Below are 26,277 nucleotides of genomic sequence, written 5' to 3'. Positions count from 1 at the left end.
TACAGACTGTGACACGAAAGGTTGAATTGTCACTGGAGCCTCCGGGTTAATTAGTTTGGGGTCCACTAGGGATTGGTGGATAGTTGACACTTGTGCCCCAGTGTCCCTCCAAGCGATAACCTTTTTTCCGCCCACTCTCAAGGTTTCCCTTCGCTCCGAGGGTATGAGAGAAGCATCTGGGTCTGGGGATCTTTGGTGTGATTGGGGTGTAATGAACTGTAATTGGTTGGGGTTCTTGGGGCAGTGAGCCTTTAGATGTCCCAGTTCATTACATTTAAAACATCGCCCTGCTAAGGTATCACCGGGGCGATGTTGGCTGGTGGAGACTGGTGGGGTGGGGTGAGAAGGCGTCTGGGGTTTCCCTTGGGATGTGGGTGGGGCCTTGGGTTGTCCCCGGTGGTAAGGTTTTGTTTCGGCTTGCCCCTTCTGACATTCGCTCCAACTGCTACTAGTTTTTTTCTTTTCTGCCACCTCCACCCATTTGGCTCCAATCTCCCCCGCCTCGGTTACAATTTGGGCTTCCTATCTAGGATGTACCTTTCTATTTCCTCAGGAACACCCTCTAAAAACTGCTCCATTTGCATTAGGAAGGGCAACTCTTCCGTAGATTTAACATTTGCTCCTGATATCCAGGCATTCCAATTTTTCCCAATGTGGTAGGCATGCCGGGTAAATGACACATCGGGTTTCCACTTTAGGGCTCTGAACCGCTGACGGGCATGCTCAGGTGTTATCCCCATTCTGATTCTGGCATTGTTTTTAAAAAGTTTATAACTTTTCATGTGTTCCTTAGGCATTTCAGCCGCCGCCTTTGCTAAGGGTCCACTGAGCTGCAGCCTCAGCTCTACCATGTACTGGTCTGGAATGATGCTGTATCCAAGGCAGGCCCTTTCAAAATTTTCTAAGAAGACCTCAGTATCATCACCTGCCTTGTAGGTGGGGAATTTTCTGGGATGGGAAGTGGTACCTGGAGAGGGGTTGTTAGGATTGGCTGATGCATCCTGCCTAGCCCTTGCTACTTTCAGTTCATGCTTTCTTTCTTTTTTTTTCTCCTCCATCTTTTTTTTTTTCAGCTCCATCTCTTTCTTGTGGGCCTCCTCTTTGGCTTTTTCCAGCTCCATAGTTCTCTTGTGAACCTTCTTTTTGGCTTTTTTCAGATCCATCTCTCTTTCATGGGCCTCCTTTTTGGCTTTCTCTTCTTTTTCTCTCTGCTCTGTCTTGAGTTTTGTTAATTTGAGCAGTTTTTGATGTTTTCTTTCATTTTCTTCTGCTTCTAGTTTGGCCAGTTCTATTTTTTTAGCTATTTCTTTGGTAGTCATTTTCCTGTTTTCTTATGCTGGGTCACCCCCTCTGCAGTTGACTGAAACTGGGATGTATTCAGCTCTGGCTGCTGCTGAGTTAACAGAGACTTTCTAACTAGCTACTCCCGAGGATGTAAAAAGAAAAAAGAAAAAAAAAAAACAATTCAGCTTGTAAATTCCTTTTACCAGTCATTTGTTTACTCATTAATTGAACACTTCTCTTAACAAAGGACCTTGTTAAAAAAAACTTAACACCTCTGCCTTCAGGCAAGGAGAGATAAGATATGCATCTACCTTCAGCTCTGCTTTCCAAGCAGCTAGAAGGAAAAAAAAATCTTACTGGCTTTTGGGTTTAAAACGATCCCACCTCTGCCACCATGTCAAGGCTGTATCCCCACTTTGAACTTTAGGGTACAAATGTAGGGGCCTGCATGAAAACTTCTAAGCTTAACTACCAGCTTAGGTCTGATCCGCTGCCACCATCCCAATGGATTCCCTCCCCTGAGAAGCCTTGAGAAACCTTTCACCAATTCCCTGGTGAATACAGATCCAAACCCCTTGGATCTTAAAACAAGGAGAAATTAACCATTCCCCTCCTTCCTCCCACCAACTCCTGGTGAATCAAGATCCAAACCCCTTGGATCTTAAAACATGGAAAAATCAATCAGGTTCTTAAAAAGAAGGCTTTTAATTAAAGAAAAAGGTAAAAATCATCTCTGTAAAATCAGTATGGAAAATAACTTTACAGGGTAATCAAACTTAAAGAGCTCAGAGGACTCCCCTCTAGTCTTAGGTTCAAAGTACAGCAAACAAAGATAAACACTCTAGTAAAAGGTACATTTACAAGTTGAGAAAACAAAGTAAAACTAAGACGCCTTGCCTGGCTATTTACTTACAGGTTAAAAATAGGAGAGACTTGTTTAGAAAGATGTGGAGAACCTGGATTGATGTCTGGTCCCTCTCAATCCCAAGAGCGAACGAACTCCCAAACAAAGAGCACAAACGAAAGCCTTCTTCCCCCCAAGATTTGAAAGTATCTTGTCCCCTTATTGGTCCTTTGGGTCAGATGCCAGCCAGGTTACCTGAGCTTCTTAACCCTTTACAGGGAAAAGGATTTTGGAGTCTCTGGCCAGGAGGGATTTTATAGTACTGTACACAGGACAGCTGTTACACTTCCCGCTATAGTTATGACAAAGAGTGAACTAGTTATGTTGTCATGATTTGCTAAAGATATTGGGTAGAAAGTTCAAAGCTGTTGGGCCTCTATGATGGTAAGAAAAATTATGGGAGTGGAATTCCTCTAGTGATCCCTGGAAATGGAAATGTTCTAGTTGTGGCAGGGTTTCACGCTGGGTTTACTAGAGAAGATGAGCAGTGTTTCCTTGTAGTGGTTGGTGCTCAAGACTGTCAGAAATACTCATTCCAATGTCCAGAGGAGTCACCTATGTATAGGTCCAGCCATTGAGAAAGACCCATTCTAGGTAACACACCTACAAAAAGGGAGACTGCTAAGCCCCCATAAGGCCTCAGTTTTTTAGAATTATCTGTTGTTCAATGAATGTGTCCACTATGCAGCCTCCACCAACAGCAAACTAAACCTTTTGCATTTCACACAGGGTTGAGAACCAAGCCCACATGGTTGACTTAGAGCAGTCAGGCCCCACAAAAAAGATTGTGAAAAGTGCCTGGCACTAATATATTGTTGAAGAATTGACAGAGAAGGAGAGCATTTCCAGTGTCAGTGTGCTTGTGTTAACTCCAGACATCTACTATTAAAGGGTTTGAGTTATAGGCTGCCATATAGTGCTGGAGTTAAAACACTGGACAACTATTTGGAATGACCACAACAGAGAGAGAGAATGAGCTGAAAAGGTCAGGCTGACACCTGTCTCAGGCTATGATAGAGACAGTTCTTCGAGTGGTTGCAGCATGTATTCCACTCAGGTGTGTGCACATCCAAAGCACCGAAGCTGGATAACTTTGCCTTGCAGTACCCATTGGGATTGCATTCTGACCCTTGTTAGCATCCACCCCCTCCCCCATTCCTTGTCACTACCTGCAGCTAGTCAGAGATTCCAATGAAGATTTTACCTCATGGTTTCTGAGTGACAACAGTGAGATTGCCCTTGTAGTTAGTAATTAGTTTAGGAATTAGTCTGTTTAAAGCGGGTTTTGGGGCTATGCCCTCACCAGAGTTTAAGCACTGTCCTTTGTGTGGGGTGGCTATTTTAAGTAACTCCTAAACATGGTGTTTGTTGCCTCTAAAAGGGGGGCATATTAAAGAAAAGTGCTTCTGTGGTTAGATGTTCAGCTGCGTGTGTGTTCTCACTATGTGCTGCCCCAGCTCTGCGCAGACAGCTGGCACAGCAAACCTTGAGCGAACCGTCCAATGACCACAAGATCTGTTAAGGTATGAAGGCACCAAGCCAGGTTTATTGTAGACAAAGCACGGTAATAGCACCTGGCCGACTTCACGAGGATAGTAAGACACGTATGCCCGGGACGATGGATGCAGCTCAGTGAATGGCAGAACTTTCCATTCCCCCCCTCGGCTGGCCAGAGATACTCCCTCTGATACATCTTTATACCCTGATACAAACAAGTCATGTACTGCCTCTGACATAGTTAGTTACTGCCCTCTGACATCTCTAGTTATCACTGATCACCTTGTACATGTTTGTTTGATCAAAACATTTGTATTATGTATTGTCATCCTGACCTTACTTTTTAGCAGGGGTCAGTGTGTTCCTGTTATCCATGGGGAATGTTTTGTACCATCCTTGATATCAGGATGTTTTGGTACCACTTAATATCAGGATGTTTGTGTGAGTACTTTGTGCTTAGCACTTAAGAATGTGTTTTTGTAATATTAGCCCTGTTCTTGACAGATTCTGTGAGTAGGTGTTGCCTCATACCAGGCCTTTGATACAAGCGCTTATGTGTGAGACTCTCTTCCCACTACAGCTTCATTTTCTGTTCCTTTAAGAAAGGGACTCAGATTTCCCAGGGTTTGCATTTAAAAGAACACCTCATGGAACAGGTTGTAAGGCCAGATTCGGCTATGGAGCCCTGTATGGATTGCCAGGCCCATCAGTCTCCAGAGCTGGTGCGGACCTCAAATAGGCTGCCAGATTCAAACTCTTCTCTTTTGGTCCCCTAAGGAAGAGAGCTCATAAAATTAATCAGGTATCTCATAGCATCCCCACGTCAAACCAAAAGCCTGAAGTGTACCGTGTTAATTCTCTAAAGCCCTTTTATTCCAGAGAATTAAAGGTTTTTCAGTTTACAGCCCAGGAAGGAGATGATACTGAGTGGCCTGAAGGTGTCTACTATGAAGGAAAAAGTGATGGCGGTGTGCAAGAGGTGAACCTCTCCATGACCCTTGGATGTAAGCAGTGACAGCAGATCAAGGAACTGTGTGCCAGTTTCACACCGATGTTCTCAGCCACCCCAGGATGGACCAAACGAGCATACCACTCCATTGACACAGATAATGCTCACCCAATTAGAGCCCAACCTTATCAAGTGGCTTCTCAAGCCAAAACTGTTATAGAATGGGAGATCCAGGATATGCTACAGATGGGTGTAATCTGCTCCTCTGAAAGTGCTTGGGCATCCCCAGTGGTTCTAGTTCCCAAACCAGATGGGGAAATACGCTTTTGCTTGGACTACCATAAGCTAAATGCTGTAACTTGCCCAGACAACTATCCAATGCCATGTACAGATGAGCTATTGGAGAAACTGGGATGTGCCCAGTTCATCTCTATCTTTGACTTAACCAAGGGGTACTGGCAAGTACCTCTAGATGAATCCGCCAAGGAAAGGTCAGCCTTCATCACCCATAAGGGGCTGTATGAATTTAATGTGCTCCCTTTCGGGTTGTGAAATGCACCCACCACCTTCCAGAAACTTGTAGATAGTCTCCTAGTGAGATTGGGAGAATCTGCAGTCGCCTACATTGCGATGTGGCCATATTTTCTGATTCATGGGCAGAACACCTGGAACATCTATGAAAAGTCTTTGAGGGCATAAGGGAGGCAGGATTAACTGTTAAGGCTAAAAAGTGTCAAATAGGCCTAAACAGAGTGACTTGCCTTGGACGCCAGGTGGGTCAAGGAACTATGAACCCCCTACAGGCCAAAGTGAATGCTATCCCAAAGTGGCCTGTCCCAAAGTCAAAGAAACAGGTCCAATCCTTTTTAGGCTTGGCCAGATATTACAGGCAATTTGTACTGCACTACAGCCAAATCGCCGCCCCACTGACAGACACGACCAGAAAGAAACAGCCAAATGCAGTTCAGTGGACTGAAGAGTGTCAGAAGGCCTTTAACCAGATTAAAATGACACGCATGCCTGACCATGTGCTAAGGGCTCCAGACTTTGACAAACCTCTCCTAAAAACCACAGATGCATCCGAGCATGGTGTGGGAGCAGCTTTAATGCAGGAAGGACCAGATCAAGAATTCCATCCTGTCGTGTTTCTCAGCAAAAAACTGTCTAAGAGGGAAAGCCACTGGTCAATCACAGAGAAGGAATGTTATACCATTGTGTACTGTGACAAAGTTCCTCCTCTACGTTGGTGGGTCCTGCGCTTATTGGCAAATTTGCTCGCTTTACAGATTCACCCTGTGGGTTGGGAAACAGTCCAGAGACCTTCCCCTCTGGTAGAAGCTACAGTCCAGGTCAATTCCTCCTGTCTGATCAGGAGTTGGGATGTTTGGGTGGAACTCGGGCCCGCTCTCTACTCTGGCTTCCAGCCCAGGGCCCTGTGGACTGCAGCTGTCTAGAGTGCCTCCTGGTACAGTTGCATGACAGCTACAACTCCCTGGGCTACTTCCCATAGCCTCCTCCCAACACCTTCTTTGTCCTCACCACCAGACCTTCCTCCTGATGTCTGATAACGCTTGTACTTCTCAGTCCTCCAGCAGTACTCCTACTCACTCTCAGCTTCTTGCACACCTCTTGCTCCCCGTTCCTCTCACACACTTCCTCTCCTTGGCTCCCCCTAGCCTGACTGGAGTGAGCCCTTTTATAGCATCAGAGGGGCCTTAATTAGAGTCAGGTGCTTAACTGCCTCACCTAAGTCGTAGCAGATTAATTGGAGTCAGGTGTTCTCATTAGCCTAGAGCAACCCCTGCTCTGGTCATTCAGGGAACAGAAAACTGCTTATCCAGTGGCCAGTATATCTCACTTCTACTACTCTGTTGTTCCCAACTGGTCTGAGTCTATCACAGTACTCTCTAGAGAAGCTATGCCCATATGTTTGGAGATGGTGTTTCCACCTGTAGACTGACCATGCTGCGCTGAAGTGGCTTCATACTGTCAAGGAAAATAACAAGAAATTTCTTTGGTGGAGTTTAGCTCTCCAAGATTTTGATTTTGAAATACAACACATTTCAGGAGCTTCTAAAAAGGTGAAAGTTTCCCAGAATCAACTGGTTAAAATCGTCCATAAAATGTGGGAGATACTGTTATTTCTTCTTTGAGTGATTGTTCCTGTGTATTCCACAGTAGGTGTGTGTGCTTGCCACGTGCACCGGTGCCGGAAGGTTTTCCCTTAGCAGTACCCATACTGGGGGAGCACTGCGGCGACCCCTGGAGTGGCACCTGTATATCGCACTATAAGGGGAGCCTTGGGCCTCCTCCACCCTCAGTTCCTTCTTGCCGCCAGTAAAGGTAGTCGGAACTTTGTGCTCCAGCTCTGCTGCAGCCCTTCTTCTCCACCTTAGTGGTACCGTTGAATCATTCTTCAGTTATTAGAGTGGGCTCGGGGCATGCCCCGTGCCCCAGGCTTCAAGTCATGCGACTCTTGTCGCCGTTCTATGCCCAGGAGCAACCCTCATGTTGAGTGTCTTCGCTGCCTGGGTGAGACTCACATTAGCGACCATTGCAAGATCTGCAGGTTGTTCAAGCCAAGGACCAAGAAGGAGAGAGACTTTAGACTTCGAGCTCTCCTGATGGAGTCAGCGCTGGCCCCAACGCTGGTACGCAGATCGGACTCGGCACTGGCCACCGCGTCGTTGGTACGTAGCAAGGCCCCTTCGACTAGTCAGCGCCGCTCTCCCTCCAGAAAGCAAGGGAAGGGCCTGGCCTTGTAACGCCGCTGCGATAAGGATAAGGGGGACGCTGGTCCCGCGCTGGGCAGCCCTCGGTCCCCCCCGGGCTCAAGACCTCTGACTCGCGTGGAGCAGAGCAGCCTGGTATAATTGGCCCAGGCATCCCCACTGGTATGGATGCCGTCGACGCCGGAGGCGGTGCAGGCTGCGAAGGACATTATGTCCCTGCCCATCCCAAACTTGCCCCAGGTCTCAAGGCAAGCTTCCTTTGGGTGCCCACCAGACCTCTCCAGCCAGCCGCAGTTCCCACTCCAAAGATTGCTCCCTGCACCACTCGGCGTGCAGCGTCCACTCTTCGGGCAGCTACCGGCCACCCTCGATGCCGGCCAGACCGTCTGAGCTGCCATTGGGATGGGAGTCACGGGGACCCTCCACACCACCTGCCAGCAAGCGTAGGCACTGGGAAAATCACTGGGAATGCTCACCTGTGAGGCGTGGGTACTGGAGCCGCTCTCGATGGGACAAACGTCGTCGTTCCCGTTCCAGCTCCCACTCGACTAGACGTCACGTCTAAGGCTCCCCCTGATGCACCTTGGCGTCAGGGCACCAGGTTTTGCGTCGCCGTCACAGGTACCGAAGCAGTTCGTCACATGGCTACCGGTCCTCGACGTCGAGGTCCAAGTCCCAAGGGAGACGACGTCACAGGCACCGTTCCTACCGCTCCCGGGTACCAAGCGTTCTTCGGCGACCTCGGCCTCAGCACCCATCCACCCATCCTTGGCCCGCGCCATTCCACCGGGACACATACTGCCATCAGGCACTCAGCCGGGCCAATGGCAGGGGACACCATGGCAAGGACAGTGGTGTCAGTGGGCACCATGGCCACCGGTGCCAGCCCAGATGGTCACTGGCATTCGGTCGCTGGAACATCTCAGGCTCCATCGGCCTTGTCCGGCCGCCCATGAGACAAGTTGGTGGGTCACGAGTCGGCGGACCCGCGCCCGGACTCTGATCTGGGGCTCGACACCCCAGCACCGACTGAGGTGCCCAGCTCCGTGCGGGCCTCTCTCCGGCACCAGACGATACCATAGCGCCTCCGACATCAATCCCGCAGGAGGACTTCAAGGCGCACCAAGACCTGCTAAAGTAGGTGGCATCCAACCTCGAGCTGCAGGCCAAGGAGATGGAGGGTTTGTCTGATTCCCTCTTTAATGTCTTGTCTCCCTCGGCTCCGGGTGGCGTGGCCCTGCCTCTGCACCAGGGTATTGCCAACCTCTCGAATTCCCTGTGGCAATCTTCCGCCTCCTTGGCCCCAATCTCCAAGAAGGCTGTGAAGAAGTACTTTGTGCCGGCGAAGGACCACGAATACCTTTATTCCCACCCGGCACCTAACTCGCTCATGGTGGAATTGGTAAACCACAGAGAGCATCAGGGCCAGCCTGTGCCCAACTCCAAGAACAAAGACACCAGGAGACTGGACTCCTTTGGCAGGAAATTTTATTTGTCGGCTAGTTTCCAGCTTCGGGTAGCCAACCACCAGGCCTTACTGAGCAGGTCCGACTTTAACCGGTGGGAGTCTCTGCCTAAGTTTGAGCCCCTCCTCCTGGACCGGGACAGGAGGGACTTCAAGGCTCTGGTGGAAGAGGGGTCAGCGGCAGCGGTGGCTAAAGTGGCCCTACAAAAGGCGTCTGATGCTGCTGACATGGCGGCCCGCTCGATGGCTTCTGCGATCGCCATGCGCAGGGCGTCGTGGCTCCTGTTGTCGGGACTGTCGACGGAGGCCTAATCCCTGATGCAGAACCTTCCGTTTGATGGCAAGGCACTCTTTGCGGACCAGAGAGATGTTAGGCTGTATGGGATGAACGATTCCTGCACCACCATGCAGACCTTGGGCCTCTATGTCACTCCAGCTAAGGTCAAGGCCAAATCGCTTCCGGTGGCTCAACCTGCGAGGAGCAGATATGAGCCCCCATACAAAAGATCCAGAGACCAGAAGCGTCGGTCTCAGTGGCAGCCCCGCTCTACCCCATAGCTTGGACCCTCTAAGAGCAAGAGGCAGGGAAAGAGACGGTTTTGACTATTTGAAGGGGGGCACCAGGCCTGTTGCCAGGGAGACACCCCGATTAATAAAGTTTGTGTTCTGCAACCGATTGTCTGCCTTCCTCAGGGCATGGTCCCACATAACTTCGGACCAGTGGGTCCTCCGTACCATTTCCAAGGGCTACGTGTTGCTGTTCACCTCTCCTCCACCAAATCACCCGCCCTCCATGATGGCCCCGGGGGACCCAGAACATGTCTGCCTCCTGGGTCAGGAGGTGGATCTGCTGCTTCACCTGAGGGCAGTGGAAAGGGTACCGGTAGAGTTCCAGGGCAAAGGGTTCTACTCCCAATACTTCCTGAGTCCGAAGGCGAAAGGGGGTCTCAGGCCCATTCTGGACCTGTGCAACCTGAACAGGTTCCTTATCCATTCTAAGTTCCACATGGTGTCCCTGGCTTCTATTATCCCCTCCCTGGACCCGGGGGACTCAGGACACGTATTTTTATGTCCATATTTTCAAGGGGCACAGGTGCTTCTCCGATTCATGGTGGACCACTACCAGTTTGCGGTCCTCCCCTTTGGCCTATCCACGGCTCCCAGAGTTTTCACAAAATGTATGTCTGTGGTGGCAGCCTATCTCAGGCGGGAGGGATACAAATCTTCCCTTACCTGGACGACTGGCTCCTCAAGGGAGAGTCTCGTTTTGAAGTGGAGTCCCACATGGGGCTGCTCCTGTTGACATGCGCCGATCTAGGCTTTGTCGTGAACGAGACCAAATCAACATTAGTGCCCATTCAGCGCATAGAGTTCATTGGGGCCCTGCTGGAGTCCTTGAGGGCCACAGCCTCTCTCCCCCTGGACAGGTTCGAGACCCTAAGGGATCTTATTTCCTTGGTCACAGCCTTCCTGGTGACCATGGTGAGGGTGTGTCTTCGGATTCTGGGACACATGGTGGTGTGCACTTATGTGGTCCGCCACACCAGACTCCGTATGAGGCCCTTTCAGATATGGCTGGCCTCCCAATTCTCCCAAGCTCGGGATGGTCTGGACAAGTGCTCATGGTTTCGTCCCCGGTACTGGGTTCCCTTCCACGGTGGTCCTGCCTGAGCAATATGCTGCAAGGGGTTCCCTTCAGAGAGGCCAACCCCTCCATAGACCTGATGTCCGATGCTTCAGACCTCGGCTGGGGAGCCCACATGGGAAACATGCAGACCCAGGGAATGTGGTCGACCCCAGACTTGTCCCTGCATATAAATGTCAAGGAACTCAGGGCAATACAATCGGCATGCATGGCTTTCCTCATGCACCTCCACGGCAGGGAGGTCAGGGTCCTCACGGACAACACCGCTGCCATGTACTATATCAACAGGCAAGGCAGGACCTGCTCCCTAGCCCTCTGCCGGGAAGCCCTGACCCTATGGAGTTCTGTATAGCCTACGATATCTCCCTGAGGGCAGTTCACCTCCAGGGCGTCCGCAATACGCAAGCAGACCGCCTCAGCAGGGTCTTCTCCCTCCAGTACAAGTGGTCACTCCACTCAGAGGTCACTCACCAGCTCTTCCGAGAGTGGGGAGCTCCCCAGATCGACCTGTTTGCAACCCGCCAGAACCAGCGTTGTCCCCGGTTCTGCTCCAGAGGATGGGTGGGGAAAGGCGCGATCTCCGACACTTTCCTCCTGAGCTGGTTGGGCCAGCTTCTCTATGCCTTTCCCCCATTCTGCCTCATCGCCAAGGTCCTTCAGAAGGTGAAAGTGGACAAGGTGAGAGTCATTCTCATAGCCCCGAGCATGGGCCCACCAGCATTGGTACAGGCCCCTCCTATGCCACTTGGCGGGCGCTGCCACTCTGCCTGGACCTCCTCTCCCAGGACGGGGGGGCGCCTCCTCCATCCCAATCTGGTCGCGCTCCACCTGACAGTGTGGCTGCTCCATGGCTGAATGAGGAGGAGAACAGGTGTTTGGAGCAGGTAAGGTGAGTCCTCCTGTAAATCAGGAAGCCGTCCACGTGTCGGACGTACGTGGTGAAGTGGTCCAGGTTTGCCAGGTGGGCGAGTAAGCGGGGAGTTTCCCCCTCCGCCACACCTCTCCAGTTTGTTCTGGACTACCTTTTATCCCTTAGGGCCCAGGGTCTGGCACCTGCCTCAGTTAGGGTACACCTCGCGGCCATATCGGCCTTTCACCCACCGGTGCAGGGGCACTCAGTCTTCTCCCACTTGATGACCTCCCGTTTCCTGAAGGGCCTTGACCGTTTGTTCCTGTACGCTAGGCCCCCCGTGCCACAATGGGACCTCAACCTGGTCTTGTCCCGGCTCATGGGGCCCCCCCTTCGAACCGCTGGCCACGTGTTCCTGGTCGCACCTCTCGTGGAAGGTGGCCTTCCTTGTGGCGATCATGTCGGCCCGACATGTCTCGGAACTCAGGGCCTTAACCTCAGAACCCCCCTATACGGTTTTCCATAGGGATAAAGTCCAGCTCCGCCCACACCTGGCATTCCTCCCGAAAGTGGTCTCCGCCTTCCATATGGAGCACAGCATCTTTCTCCCCGTGCTCTGTCCTAAGCCCTACTTCTCTAATGAGGAATGCCGCCTCCACACGCTCGATGTGCATAGGGCATTGGCTTTTTATCTGGATCGGACTAAGCCATTCCAGAAATCTTCTCAACTCTTTATTGCCTCGGCCGAGTGGGCAAAGGGGCAGCCTATCTCTACTCAGCTGCTTTCCCGCTGGATCACCTCATGCATACGCATGTGCTATGATCTGGCTGGGATTCCCCCTCCACCAATCATCAGGGCACACTCTACGAGGACTCAGGCCTCATCAGTTGCCTACGTCGCCCATGTCCCCATCCAGGACATTTGTAGGGGGGCCACGTGGGCCTCAGTTCACACATTTACTTCGCATTACGCGATCGTCTCCCAGTCTAGGGATGACCCGGGTTCGGCAGGGTGGTATTTCGTCCCGAACTGTCATGAACTCCTTCCCACCTCTAACAGATATTGCTTGGAATCATCTACTGTGGAATACACAGGAGCAATCATTCGAAGAAGAAAGGACAGTTACGTGTTCCATAACTGGCGTTCTTCGAGATGTGTTGCTCCTGTCTATTCCACACCCCGCCCTACTTCCCCTCTGTCGGAGTTGTCCGGCAAGAAGGAACCGAGGGTGGGGGGAGCCCATGGCTCCCCTTATAGCGCAATATACAGGTGCCACTCTAGGGGATGCCATGGTGCTCTCCGAGTACAGGTACTGCTAAGGGAAAAACTTCCAGCACCAGTGTACATGGCGAGCATGCACACCTACTGTGGAATAGACAGGAGCAACACATCTCGTAGAACGCCAGTTACAGAACAGGTAACTGTCCTTTCTTGTATAATCAATAGTATGTCTAGAAGTGCATGTCTTATTAATTCTGTTTTCTCCTAAAGCTCCAGGAAGAAATCACAGCCAGTATGAAACAGGCTGTCCAGCACTATCTGTGATTTGAGAGGCGTGTCATGAATATAAAGGGAAGGGTAGTAACTGCCTTACCTATAAGGGGTTACGTAGTTCAAATAACCTAGTTGGCACTTGACCAGAAGGACCAATGAGAAAAGAAGATACTTTCAAATCGGGGAGGAGGGGGAGGATTTGTTTGTTGCTCTCTTTTCTTGTTCCCTCTCTGGACGGAGAGAGAAGCCAAGCAGTTACAACATCTCCTGAAAAGATACCTGGAATAATCCATCTAAAACCACAGAAATTGTAAGTGGGGCAAGGAAATGCATTAGATTACCTTTTGTTTTAGCTTGTGAATTTTTCTATGCTACAGAGGTAGTTTTATTCCTGTTTTTGTAACTGTGAAGCTGAGCCAGAGGAGAATCCTCTGTTTTAAATCTGTTATTTATCCTGTAAAGTTACCTTCCATCCTGATTTTGCAGGTGCGATTCTTTTATTTTTTTTCTTTATAATTAAAGTTCTTCTTTTAAGAACCTGATTGATTTTCAGTGTCTTGAAGACAAAGGGTCTGGTCTGTGCTCACATTGCTAAGGCAATTGGTTGGTATATTATTCTCAAGCCTCCCAGGGCACAGTATTCCACTGAGGAATAGAACAGTTCTAGGGCTGATGTGCAATATGTCTGTGTGTCTGTGCCCTATGTCAAACCAGCTAATTTGCTGATTATATTATTCCTGATCCTGACTTTGGCAGCATTTTTGGATGGTGGTGGTAAATCAAAGAGTGGTCCAGTGTGATATTGAGGTAAACTGGGTTTTGCCTTATGTTTCAGTTGTTATCCATTGAGGAAGATGTCCAACTTATGTTTAGCGCTTGGAGATGGAAAACTCTTGAACCTGTCTTGGTCACACTTGATTGAAGGAGCCAACTGCTACAGTAGTCTGCCATCTTGGCCAGGTTGGCATTCAAGATGTTCCCCAATTCAGTGAAAGAGAGCAACTGGGTACAGCAGCAAATGTCATCTGCATAGATAAACTTGCATGTCTGATTCAGTGGCAGGTCATTTGTGTACAGATTGAACAGGGTGGGTGCAAGCATGGAGCTCTGGGGTAAGCCATTGGATTGTCTTCTCCATGCACTTGTTCTGTCTCCCATTTGTACCCAAAAATGCCTGTCATGAAGTAGAAGTTCAGCAATGTCCACCACCCATGCCGGGAGAACTCTTGACAGTTTTACCAGAAGACCAGTGTGCCATACTGTGTCATAGGCCGCTGTGTCAGGTCCAAGAGAACAGCTCTTGTCTGCCAGTTCTCTTGAAACTCGTTTTCTATATATGTAGCAAGGGTTAGAACTTGGTCACATGAGCTTCAACCCTTTTGGTTGATGCTGAGAATTGCCTCCACCTCTGGAGATTTATACTGGAGGATAAGCCACCACAGGACTTTGAAGACAACAAATAGCAGAGAGAGTGGTTGGTAGCTTGCTGCATTGTGTGGGTCCTTTCTGGGTTTTGGAAGGGTAATAACTTTTGACATTCTCCCAATCCTTGGCAGGTTACCCTCATTGACAACCCGGGTCAGGAATTTCACTGCTCAGCTATAGTTCACAGGTGCTGTTATTATGGCGATGGCTTCATTGGGGTGTCACAATGAGATCTTCCATCCCATATTTCTATTACAGGCTTTCCTATCACTGGGGCTCAGGCAGGGGCAGGTAGAGGTGCAGGTACAGGTACAGCCAGGATCAGTTTCCCATTGTTCCTATAATAATGAAATTTCTTTCCACAGGTCTAACAGTGCACAAGCACCAAAACTGATACAGAAAGGGCAAGAGAGAGCTACAAGTGCGACAGCCAGAGAGATCAGAGACCATCAGCAAATCTCTGGAACCCCTGTAGAAAGTTCACACTCTGCCTTGCACCCACATCTGCTCCAGCAGCAGAGATTGAATTTTGTGTGTGTCATGTTTAGCACTGGACTGTGAACCCCTCACTCCTGTTGGGGAACAGTTACTCACACAAATAGTCCCATTGACTTCAGTGGAACTAACTCAGTGAGTGCTCAGCTGGGTGACGGCGGGCTTCACCAACCAGCTCTTTGTCTGTCAGTTCTTTGGGGCAGGGACATATCGTATCTGTGTGCTCAGTAAAGTGCTGTGTATATACGGTGCTACATCAGGGTCAGATTCTATCATCCTTACTCAGGCTGAGGAATCCGTTACTCTGCAAGAAGGGCCACTGGAATAAAAGGGGCTGCTTGTAGAGTAAGGTAGTACTCAGAGTAAGGAAGGAGATAGAACATGGCCCTATTTCATTTCTAATACCTCCCCTCCAACATCCTGAATCCCTCACTTCCAGCCCTTGCAAAGAAAACAAAGGTGTGCTTTGCTGACTCAACTTAGCATTTGTATTGTGTGTGTGAGGGTTTCAGCTGATCACCAGCACAGGAAGGACTTCTTCCTCCTCCATTCATAACTGGCCAGGGGTGTAATAGCTGTTGCCAACTTGCTATTATAACATGCAAAAAGATACTGAAGGCTTTTTTTAAAGTAACAGTAAACATGCTACTTAGCTTCTTGTTGAGAAATGTACAAAAACATGTTGCTGGCTTGTCTGCCTGGCTTCAAGTGCAAGCAATTTGCTTTTGCTGATTAAGCTCACTACATAATGATTCTCCTCATACAACATAATAGGTAACTTTGGTTTCTACTCCAAAGTTCCTACTATCATTACAAGGGCGATTATGGGATGGGATTTTCCCTCCTTCCTCAGAAACATTAGATATTTGCCACAGGTGGAGACAGAAGGGCAGACTAGATGCACCAAAGGCCTGATGTGGTGCAGCAAATCCTGTGATCCTACGTGCTTTGCAATATGACTCTCGCTCATGTGCTTGGGGTTAAACTGATCATCAGATTTGGGATTGGGAAAGAATTTCCCACCAGGTCAGATTGGCCTACAGGTCATGCAGACTCATTGCGGTTTTGTTCTTTTTTTGCCTTCCTTTGCAGCACTGAGCAGGGTTCATTTGCTTGGATCATCTGGGCCTGTCTCACACAGCTATTTCCTGTCATTGCAGGGGCCTCCCACACTGGGGACACATTGCTTCTTCCTGTTTCTATCTGTGCCTGAAAGCAATGAAGTGTCCCAGAGACTCCAGATTTTACAGGATAATTGGCCTTATTTGAATTTTGTAATGATGAGTTTGGCTCAATAAAAATTCATTTGGAGGGATAACTCAGTGGTTTGAGCATTGGCCTCCTAAACCCAGGGTTGTGAATTCAATCCTTGAGGGGGCCACTTAGGGATCTGGGACAAAATCAGTACTTGGTCCTGCTAGTGAAGGCAGGGGGCTGGACTTGATGACCTTCAAGGTCCCTTCCAGTTCTAGGAGAGAGGATATTTCCATTAATTTATTTTTTATTTTACAAAGTGAGTTGTGTTTAATCTATAGTTGTCTCTTTGTGATATAAACACATTTTCTCAGATACTATCACCCCAGAGTTTGCAGTCAGAGTTCAAATGTCCTTTGTTCTTATGAACTAAAGGAACAAAATGAATAATTTTATGAAAGTACTGAGCCCATGGGGACAATAAAGAATGACTTCTTAAGTCTTCATGGAATACCTGGTAAAGTGCTTTAAGTGTGAATACAAACTAAATGCTGCCCAGCTGGCCATGTTACACTGAAGTGACATGATTTTCCTTGATCTGAAAGATTATGGATCTGGGAAGGCATTTCAGGGTAAAAAGTGGGGTTTGGAAGGTCACTTCCCTTTTAATGTAACCTGATGTTCTGGGGTGACAACCTGAGCTTGTTTAAATAGCACAGTAGAAATAGGCATCTTTCAAATCCACAGAACAAAGAAAGTCACCTAGGAATACAGAAAGGAGAATGGATCTGGTTTTCTCCAGGCAGAATCATGACTTTGCAGATCTCCTTGTTGAGGAGGCACATATCAAGAATGTTCTGGAACCCCTCATGTGTTTCCAAATCATGAAAAGCTGGGAGTAAAATCTCAGATCTTCCTCCTCTGGAGGGACAGCAGCAATGGATCTTTTGTGGAGGCAGCCTGATGGAAGGCTGGTGACTGGGGGAGAATTTGAATGAGGAGAGGTCGAGCACTTCTGGGGAAATGAGGAAGCCGGCGCTTATGCCTTAGGATAAGAGTTTTTATACTCTGGGCTTCCCTGACACTTCCTAACTAAGTTGGGGCTAAACTTACTCTTGAACCCTTCATCCCTTTTAAACTGGGGAATGCTTACTAAAAGCCCTGTTTTCCACATATTTATCTGCTATTTCTGCAGCCTGTAAAAGTGAATCAGGTTCCCTATCACACATTGCAGCTTTGATATCTTCTGGAGCTATTTTTAGCAGTTGCTGCAACATAATCAAATATAGCATCTTATCAAATTACCATAAGCTTTTGCCCCCATAACCCACTTGTTACGTAACCCAACAATTTATGACCACACTACACAAGTAAAGTCATTAGACATTTTGATATTTCTAAATTTCAATCTATAAGACTCAGGAGTGGTCTTAAGCCATTTCAATATAGTTTCCTTAAATTTTACAAAATCCTTTTCCATCCCCATCTCATTAAATACCTCTCTGGCCTCTCCAGTCAATTTGGTTAATTGGACAGACATCTGTTGGCTGTCAGGAATCTTGTGAATATCATTCAGATGTTCAAAGCGGGACAAAATTTCCCCCATGTCTTCAGATTCTTTATAAATACGGCAGATTCTATCTCAGTCTCTATTGTTGAGAGGAGATGGAATTCCAGGCTGTGGCAGACTCTTTTGCTTTCCCAGTATTTGGAGTTGGTGTGTGGCAGCTTTCATCTGCTTTTGATGGGCTTCTTTCTCAGCTTGCAGCAGTTCCATTCACCTCTCATGAGCAGCTTCTTTCTCAGCAGCTTTCCTCAGCTTCTTTTTCTATCTCAGCTAATGCTTTTTTCTCTTTTAACTGAATGTCAGCCACCTTTGCTTTATAGTGAAGCCTCTTCTCATCTGCCATTATTTATAACAGGGTCCTATCAGCTTCATTGGCTTTTGCTCTTTGATCATAGTCCACGAGCAAATCTCTCATTTTCTGATCTGCGATGTCCCCTTTTTAAGGGTTATTTTCCTTTCTTTACATAATTGTTTAAACTTCTTTGAGTCATAATCTGCATATAACAGTGCTTCACCCATTGTCAGAATTCTTTAACCCTTAAAACTCTGAATATCCAATTTTAAACTTTTGAATAGCATGAATTCCTGATCCAAAGCCCAATTATCAAACATCGATAACTTCAGATACAAAGATGATACATACATATAAACAGGATAATCATACTTAGCAGATTACAACTTTTCCATTGATACCTTAAATGACATATTTTGTTTCTGATTTAGTGCAGCTGTGCAACTGTGATATAAATGATCATTTCCTTTTTCATACAGCATCACATATACATCTAAGAAAAAAGAATGTAGACCACATTGCTAATACTTTTCTTGTTGCTAACAGGTATGTTAGCAACAAGAAAAAAGTCAGGGAAAGTGTGGGACCCTTAATGAATGGGGGAAGCAACCTAATGACAGATGATGTGGAAAAAGCTGAAGTACTCAATGCCTTTTTTGCCTCGGTCTTCACAACAAGGTTAGCTCCCACACTGCTGTCCTGAACAACACAGTATGTGGGAGGAGGTGAGTAGCCCTCAGTGGGGAAAGAACAGGTTAAGGACTATTTAGAAAAGCTGGACATGCACAAGTCCATGGGTCCAGATCTAATGCATCCAAGGGTGCTGAGGGAATTGGCTGATGTGATTGCGGAGCCATTGGCCATTATCTTTGAAAACTTGTGGCAATTGCGGGAGGTCCTGGATGATTGGAAAAAGGCAAATATAGTGCCCATCTTTTAAAAAGGGAAGAAGTAGAATCCAGGGAACTACAGACCGGTCAGCCTCACCTCAGTCCCTTGCAAAATCATGGAGTAGGTCCTCGAGGAAACCATTTTGAAGTACTTGGAGGAGAGAAATGTGATCAGGAACAGTCAAAATGGATTCACCAAGGGCAAGCCATGCCTGACCAACCTGATTGCTTTCTATGATAAGATAACTGGCTCCCTGGATATGGTGAAAGCAGTGGATGTGATATATCTTGACTTTAGCAAAGCCTTTGATATGGTCTCCCACAGTATTCTTGGATTGGATGAATGGACTATAGGGTAGATAGAAAGCTGGCTAGATTCTTGGGCTCAACAGGCTGTGATCAATGGCTCGATGTCTAGCTGGCAGCCGGTATCAAGCGGAGTGCCCCAGGGGTTGGTCCTGGGGCCAGTTTTGTTCAACATCTTTATTAATGATCTGGATGATGGGATGAATTACACCCTCAGCAAGTTCGCAGATGACATTAAGCTGGGGGGAGAGGTAGATATGTTGGAGGGTAGGGATATGGTTCAGAGTGACCTAGACAAATTGGAAGATTGGGCAAAAGAAATCTGATGAGATTCAACAAGGACAAGTGCAGAGTCATGCACTTAGGAAGGAAAAATCCCATGCACTGCTACAGGCTGGGGACCGACTGGCCAAGCAACAGTTCTGCAGAAAAGGACTGGGGATTATAGCAGATGAGAAGCTGGATACGAGTCAGCAGTGTGCTCTTGTTGCCAAGAAGGCTAACGACATATTGGGCTACATTAGTAGGAGCATTGCCAGCAGATCGAGGGAAGTGATTATTCCCCTCTATTCAGCACGGGGGAGGCCACATCTGGAGCATCCAGTTTTGGGCCCACCGCTACAGAAAGGATGTGGACAAATTGGAGAGAGTCCAGTGGAGGGCAACAAAAATGATCAGGGGGCTGGGGCACATGACTTATGAGGAGAGGCTGAGGGAATTGGGCTTGTTTAGTCTGCAGAAGAGAAGAGTGAGGGGGATTTGATAGCAGCCTTCTGAAGGGGGGTTCTAAAGAGGATGGAGCTTGGCTGTTCTCAGTGATGGCAGATGACAGAACAAGGCGCTATGGTCTCAAGTTGCAGTGGGGGAGGTTTAGGTTGGATATTAGGAAACCCTATTTCATTAGAAGGGTGGTGAAGCACTGGAATGGGTTACCTAAGGAGGTGGTGGAATCTCCATTCTTAGAGGCCCAGCTTGAGAAAGTCCTGGGTGGGATGATTTAGTTGGTGTTGGTCCTGCTTTGAGCAGGGGGTTGGACTAGATGACCTCCTGAGGTCTCTTCCAACCCTAATCTTCTATGATTCTATGATATTTTCAGGTTGGGAGACTCTGTCTTGGGAAGCAGCGACTCTGAGAAAGATTTGAGGAGTCGTCGAGGATAATCACTTGGGCATGAGCTTCCAGTGTTTAATATGCTTTATATACTTTTTGTTAAAGAAAAGGGCTTTACTGGATTCTTCAGTTGTAAGGTTTTGTTTATCACTGTTGGATAACTCCAGAACAGTGAAATTAATTTTACATAAACTTTCTAGGCACACATCTGCCCACAATTAAATAATGAATAAAAACATCACCTTCTCAAACAATATCCCAAACAAACCATTAACTTCTAGTCTAAAAACAATGATGAGAAATTTTAACCCAAAATAATAATGTTAGGAAAGTTACAATACAGTGTAAATTCCTGAAAATGGATGCTTAAAATAAAAATCTCAGCTCACTTCTAAGTGCAGCATGATATTGTGACATCTCAAATATCTTTAACCCTTTTAATTTAATATGTCTCATGTAGTTTTTATTAAGGAAAAGGGCTTTGCTGGCTATTCTGATTATGTTGTGTTTACAACAGTCAAGGCACAATATGCCACATTCGTATAGTAACGATGAGACTACTGAAATCTACTTTTACCGTTTACAATTACTTTTGCTTCTTAGTCTCCATTTAGGCAATTGTTGGATTTGCAAAGGAACTTTCCCCTCTACATACAAAAGCAGCATTTAAAAAAATGGAGCATTGCACATAATGATAATTTTGTTAATTGCAATATTTTTAATTTGCCTGAGTTGAGTGGTTTGTTACTTGGTTTGTTTTTAGTTATCTCTGCACAGGCTTTAAAAGCATTTCTACATCATTTGTTAAAGGAAATTCTATACACTCTTGCTGAGCTTTCTTGCTGTAGATAGGGGGCACTCTTGCATCAGAATTTTATCCCTACCACAAAATAAATACAAAATGCCCATTTCTATTCATGTTGGTACTGTGAAGCATGTTGAATATTCTTTTCTGAGACGGGGTAGCTTTCAAAGTACTTTCATTTTATAACTTAAATTGATGTTTGAATATATACATAACATTTTATTTACAGTAACCACCCTAATGGCTAAGTGACTGAAGCAATTGTTTTTGTTTTGAGGGGGCATCTGTGAAGCCTTACCTTTGATTCGTAATATGCTGCTAATCATAACATTTTATAGTTATAGATACCAAAATATTGCTTCCTTCTTGTGGGTCCCTGAGTCAATTAACTACATAAATGCAGCTCAGGTGTTCAGATTCCTAATTATGTTAGTATCCAGTGAAGATTATTTTTGTTACCCAGATGCCCTTGTGAAAAGTACTGTGTGATACTGACAGTTTTGCTAGCTAACGAGAAATAGCTGTTTTGTCCAAACTTGAGAATGCTGTCCGCAGAAAATATTATAATACACTAACATTGGAATCTAAAGGACTTTCTTGAAAACAGCCCTTAATGCCTCTCACCCATTAGGGTCTATTGCTTTTTCCACCACATACTAACAATTTTGCATGATCCAGCTGTTTGACGATCAAATTCACTATTAAAATATTAACGTTCTAAAGGATAAATACAAAGGTAAAGTACACAATGGGACTCTAACCTCTGGTTTGGACCTCCAGGCACTACTGTAATATAAATAGTAATAATTAGCATATATCTATCCACTGAGAGTGCTAGAATAAGAATGGGCAGGACTGGTGTTTTAAAGTGGGAGAATGGTGGCCTATCATGAATAAGTGGAAAATGTAGGAAGCTGTCATGTAGACAGCAGTCAATCCTTTCACTCAGTCCAGGCCAGGACACAGGGAGATTTGCTAGGATGTGTTAGTCACTTAGGAGTTTAAGGCTAGATCTGGAATCCTCAATTAAGAATGTCCTTCATATTCACTGTAAGCATGTCCTATTTCTTCCCTTCCACAAGAGAGAGAACAGGATTTAGCTGAAATAGTGATGAATGAACCTCAAAAGGTTCCATGCAGATAAACACCCCAAAGGTTAGATGCTTATCCAAATGCACAGTGGTTGTCCAGAAATTTCCAGTTTTGTTTTTGATAACTAGATAACCTTAGAGCAGTGTTCCCACATAGGGTTGCCAATTTTCTACTTGCACAAAACCAAACACCCTTGCCCCGCCCCTTGACCTGCCCCTCCTCTGAGGCCATGCCCCACCCCTTCTCTAAGGCCCCACTCTGGGGTGGGGTCAGAAATGAGGATTTTGGGGTGTGGGAGGGGACTCTGGGCTGAGGCAGTGGGTTGGGTTGTGAAAGGTGGTGAGAGCTCTGTCTGGAGGTGTGGACTCTGGGGTGGAGCCAGGGATGAGAGGTTTGGGGTGCAGGAGGGGGCTCCAGGCTGGGAGGTGGAGCCGAGGGGTTTGGAGTATGGGAGTGGGCTCTGGGCTGAGGCAGGAGGTTGGGGTGCAGGAGAGTAAGAGCTCTGGCTGGGGGTGCAAGCTTTGGTATGGGGCTGGGGGTGAGGGATTTGGGGTGCAGGAGGAGGCTCTGGGCTGGGATGGAGGGGTTTGGAGTGCAGCAGGGGGCTTTGGACTGGGGCAGGAGGTTGAGGTGCAGGGAGTGAGGACTCTGTCTGGGGGTGCAGACTGGGGATGAGAGGTTTGGGGTGCAGGAGGGTGCTCTGGGCTAGGACTGAGGGATTCAGAGGGTGCGAGGGGGCTCCGGGATGGGGCAGGGGGTTAGGACACTGGGGAGGTGAGGTCTCTGTGTGAGGGTGTGGGCTCTGGGGTGGGTTGGGGGATGAGGGGTTTGGGGTGGAGGGGGGGACTCCAGGCTGGGACCAAGAGATTCAGAGGGTGGGAGGGGGATCAGGGCTTGGGCAGGGATTGGGGGTTGGGTGGTGCAGGCTCCGGTGGTCGCTTACCTCAATCCGCTGCCAGAAGTAGTGGTATGTCCCACCTGTGGCTCCTACGCAGAGGCGTGGCCAGGCGGCTCTGTGCGCTGCCTGTCTGCAGGCACCGCTCCCACAGCTTCCATTGACTGCAAATCCCAGCCAAGGGGAGCTGCAGAGCCAGTGCTTGGCTCAGGGGCAGTGTGCGGAGCCCTCTGAATGCCCCTACGTGTAGAAGCTGGAGGGGGGACATGCTGCTGCTTCTGGGAGCCACGCAGAGCCATGGCAGGCAGGGAGCCTGCCTTAGCTCCACAGTGCACTGACTGGACTTTTAATGGCCCAGTCAGCAGCTGCCAGGGTCCCTTTTCGCCTGGGCATTCCGGTTGAACACCGGACACCTGGCAACCCTATTCCTATTCCTAGTATGGGAATGCTATTGCCTAGTGGATGCTGTGGCAAGGTTATTCGGTCTTCAAAGACAAAAACAGTTTTTAAGAGGGACCATTGTATCCAAATTCTTTGGTTTGTGGCTCTCACCAGATAAGGCAGTCACATGATATTTCTAGTACTTCATGGCTTTCAGCCAGACTTTAGTACTTTCTGCCTTCAGGGGGATCACCATAGACATTTCCTTCTCCAGAACCTCGTCCCACAGATTTTTATGTGAGATAAAGTGATATAGTCCTTGAATCACTGCCTTGATGAAGAAGAGAGACTACATAGTGTCATCCCTCAGACTGAAATAGGCTGAAGAAAGCCTTATCTACACTAGGAATTTACATCAGTATAACTATGTCCCCTGAGAGATGTAGCTCTACTGACCTAACCCGCGGCATAGACATTTCTAGGTCAATGGAAGAATTCTTTCGTCTACCAAGCTACCACCTCTGAAGGAGGAGGATTTGTACACTGACAGGAGAAGTGTCACTGTAGTGTTTTAAGTGTAGACATACTTGAAGCAAAACTTACACTTCAATGCATGAAACATCCCCTTATAAAAAAAAAGAGAAGGGAACTAATAAAGCCATTATAGACCATAACTCTTGTGATGATATTATAGGCGAGATTCCCAGACCCAGGTCCACTCCATTTGTGCCAGATGAGTAGCACAAAAGAGAAAGACATAATCTGGCTGCAAATGGCCAGCTGGGAATTCCTCAATAGAGACAGAATTTTAACAAGAGGGTTTTTGGTGTCACAGAGTACCCGCTCCAGCACTTCACTGCTACATTACATCTCTTCCCCCCATACCCAAAACATTATTTTTTAAAAAGTTTTTTAAAATGAAATGAAAAATCAACATGCCATATTCTAACAGGAATAAACCACATTGGCATAATGCACGTTTCAGCTAGAAGCCACTCAGTGTTGTGTCCCACAATGAACTTGAGGCATGCATCAACAGCCCACTTTTTCACACAATATTGTGTTGACTGTTTTGGACTTGCATGGATTGGGTTTAAACTAGTGACCAAAGGGTGCTCATTTATCCCAAACTTCCTTTCAATGTGCTTATCATTTGGATCCAGCAAATGATCTGTAACATTTTTGTTCCAAGAACGCAAGATGTTTAATAGGTTCTTAGAAAAAAGTTATTGACCTATATTTCATAGTTACAATCTTTATTTGTAGTTTGGGCTTGTAGTCCAACTTGCCACTCTTGCCATTAAAGTATAGAGACTCTGGAGAACATTTTGTGAGACTGGATGATGTATGCCAGTTGCTAAAAAGTACTGATCTAGACATCAGAAGAGCAGGGTTCTAGTACTACTTCAGGTAATAAATCATTATATGATCATGTGCATGTGGCAAACACTCTCTGTAAAATGAGGATAACAATACCTTCCCACCTTTAGTAAAGTGCACTGAACTCCTTTAATGTCAAGCACTATATAAATGCTGAGTATCATAATGTTAGCTGGAGGAATGTGTTACAGGAAGAAGCCCAAAATGAAAATACAAATGTAATGTAGTGGGCAATTCATGGAACACTTTGAAATACAACTAGGTTTGTTTCTTTTTGTCCATAACAGGCAGAATTGGGCTTCTCTTTCTTTTTGCCTTTCAGAAATCAGGATTCCTTCCAGCTGCTTCTATGTGGATTTTTTTGGAATTAGCCTTTGCCACCCTTCTGTAACTCTTAATTTCCTGATTGAAACTTACCTTTTTACTTCATTAATGTAGCGGAAAAGAGCAAAAGGATAAATGCCCTGTATCTGATCTCACTTGCACCAGTTTTATGCTGATGTAACTCCACTGACTTTAGTGAAGTGATAGCTGGTTTACACTGGTGTAAGTCAGAGGACACTCAGGCCCAAAGCATATAGAAACTTTATATTGGGTCATGTTTGTATTTATTGCCATGAGAGCAGAATGCTGCTTCACTCTTGCATTTCCCGCCTTTCACTTTCAGAGATTGGAGTTTACCACCCTGAAGTAGAGGGGCATCCATTCTGCTCACCATCTGTTACTCCTTATCCAAAGCAACATCTCAAGTCTTAAAGGAAGTGCCCCAAGTCTGATCCTGCTTTCAACTCTTCTCCAGGCCATATGTCAACTGTTCCCCCAATAAAACATATGGATTAACACAACATAGCAGCAGGCCTTTTGCTTTATGTCTATAACGTGTGCTATAATTTTTTAGTGTCTGCCTGTTTATGGTACAATATTTTTATAATGAAACCAATAAAATAATACAAATTAGACAAAGTAATTTGAGAAAGTTATACAAAAGTGAAAAGCTAGCCTACCAAACATCTTCCAGCAGGACAGTTCAGCTGCCATCAGCATATCCCCTCACCCCCTGGCAGCTGTTTCCTCCACTTCAGTGGCTTAATTTAGATTAGCTCAGCAATTTGCCATCTATACAAAATATGGGCTATAGTCTCCTGAATTTGGCCAATTTCTTTTTGGTAGCAAAATCTACTTAACTCACGGGACCCTTTTGGGAGATTCATTTTTTTTTAATCTGAAATTTGTGCTGCCTTCAAATTTCTGTAATCTGGTGTATCTATATTTTAACCCCCCCTTCTCTCTCAAGATATATATTTATATGTACCTACTAATTGGAGATTATTTTAGATTTGGTCTGGCACTTGCCTTCAGATTGCTGCTGTCTGGTTGTGCTATTGACACAAGCTGAAACTAATAAGCAGTAGTTACATGGAGGATGCACTGGGAGAAGCTGGTGGTGTTATTTTTTTTCATAATAATTAGTAGTATTTCTGGAACCTGGGAATGAAAGTAGGGCTAGAAGGTGGGATTCAGTGAGGAGCAGAGGACGGAGATCACAGCTTGTATCTTAATTTCTTCAACTGTTGTGGTTTTTGGAACTGGAAGGTAAAGGGAAAAGACAGAGGGTAAAATCCTG

This window comes from Malaclemys terrapin, chromosome 2 (assembly GCF_027887155.1).
Source record: "Malaclemys terrapin pileata isolate rMalTer1 chromosome 2, rMalTer1.hap1, whole genome shotgun sequence".
Classification (NCBI taxonomy): Eukaryota; Metazoa; Chordata; order Testudines; family Emydidae; genus Malaclemys; species Malaclemys terrapin.
The sequence above is the reverse complement of the archived record's forward strand: the minus strand, read 5'-3'. Positions refer to the sequence as shown.